General features: G+C 38.1%; 1 pseudogene; it reads left to right on the top strand.

Annotated features, from left to right (window-relative positions):
* The first annotated feature begins 51 nt into the window (after positions 1–51).
* LOC100632686 (elongation factor 2-like) lies at positions 52–1,959 on the top strand (annotated as a pseudogene).
* Positions 1,960–2,019: the final 60 nt, after the last annotated feature.

The raw sequence follows: 2,019 nt of genomic DNA, 5'->3' as shown, positions 1-2,019 counted from the left end.
CCCCCCCCCTCTCTCTCTCTTCCCTTTCTCTCCTCCCTCTCTCTTTCCTTCTCTAGTGCTATTTCTTTATACTATGAACTGGACATGAAGGATATGGATTTCATCAAGCAAGAGAAGGACGGTAACGGTTTCCTGATCAACCTCATTGATTCTCCAGGCCATGTTGATTTCTCGTCTGAAGTCACAGCTGCTCTCCGTGTCACTGATGGGGCACTTGTTGTTGTGGACTGTGTTAGCGGTGAGTGAACAGTAATCAGTATTGTTGTATTAGTTTGATTACAATAAGCAGCTGTGGGTTTAAAATCTGATGCATATGTACATGTACATAAGTTTGTGCTTCTTTTTTGCCCTTGGAGTTCATGTACAGTACATGTAATTCAGCTGCTGCATTCAAATGTACATCCTGTATTAATTACCGTATAGCGGGTTTCTTCCGTTCGGTCAAACTTTCGTTCTTTTCGTTCTCCAAGCTCCAAAAACGAAAATTAAACCCACGAAATTTGCTGTGGGAGAGCTCGATCCGGAGTTCATCAACACTAACACATGCAAACGTGGGTGTTATGGGTGGGGTTGTTGGGTGTGGCTCAATTATTGCAGATCAGAAGGACGAAAATAAAACCCACGAAATTGGATTTTCTCCTAGAAAACGAAAGTTTGGCCGAACGAAAGAAACCCGCTATACGGTAGTATTAGTATTGTCCTTATGTAATGTGCTAAGTATAGTGTGTATATTCTTATGAAGTTGTAAGTTGATAATGAATGACACATTATTACTTTATTGAGTGCTTTATCAATAGACTATAACTTCTGGCCACCTTTAAATACTTTATTAAACTCCAATTTTAATGCCTAATATCTATAGTAAATTCCTTTAATATCACAATATTTTTAAATTGGCTGTTATTATATTTTCTCAGGTGTCTGTGTACAAACTGAGACTGTGTTACGTCAGGCCATTGCTGAGAGGATAAAACCAGTTACCTTCATGAACAAGATGGACCGAGCACTCCTTGAGCTTCAGCTGGAGCAGGAGGACCTCTACCAAACCTTCCAGCGTATCGTGGAGTCCATTAACGTGATCATTGCTACTTACTCTGATGAAGATGGACCCCATGGGGAATATCATGGTGAGTGGAGGAGTGGACTATTGTAGACAATGTGTTAAAAGATTATTATGAAATTCAACAGTATAGTTTATAGGCTTTTACAGTATATGTATATGTACTTCACTATGTATTTGTACTTTTGTAGAAGTTCAACAGATAACTGTTAATATTAACTATACCTTCATGTACTGTACTTTATACACTAACAATATTATAGTAGTCTTTAGTAGTATCACTCTGTAGCATGTGACCTACTTATACACTTTTAGAAATTTTATAGCCTACATATGTACTTGTATGTAGCAATGATTTGAATAGATTATTGTAGGTACTTTCTTTAAATTGCAAAATGTACTTTATACAGTAACAGAACACTGTAATAGACTTTAATTTGTATGCATTGAAGTGTCATTTAAAATATTTCATTATACTTCATTGTTACTATTATTTCATTCTATTATAAAAGGTTGATCCCAGTGTTGGTACTGTTGGTTTTGGCTCTGGTCTCCACGGCTGGGCCTTCACTCTCAAGCAGTTTGGTGAGATGTATGCCTCAAAGTTCAAGATAGAGACAGCGAAACTGATGAAGAGGCTCTGGGGAGATCAGTTCTTTAGTGCAACCGACAAGAAGTGGAACAAAACCGGAGGAGAAGGCTACGTGAGAGGATTCTGCCAGTTTATTCTTGACCCAATCTACAAGGTAAGAAGGAGGAAGTGGCCATTTTTTATTTGATGATTTTTGTGTGGTTAGATTTTTGATGCCATCATGAACTTCAAGAAAGATGAGACAAAGAAACTGATTGAGAAGCTGAATATTAAACTTGATGCTGAAGATAGGGTAAGAACTTCTCTCTCTCTCTCTCTCTCTCTCTCTCTCTCTCTCTCTCTCTCTCTCTCTCTCTCTCTCTCTCTC

This window comes from Amphimedon queenslandica, unplaced genomic scaffold, assembly GCF_000090795.2.
Source record: "Amphimedon queenslandica unplaced genomic scaffold, v1.1 AMPQUscaffold_11726, whole genome shotgun sequence".
Classification (NCBI taxonomy): domain Eukaryota; kingdom Metazoa; phylum Porifera; class Demospongiae; order Haplosclerida; family Niphatidae; genus Amphimedon; species Amphimedon queenslandica.
This window is presented reverse-complemented; position numbering and strand designations above follow the sequence as displayed.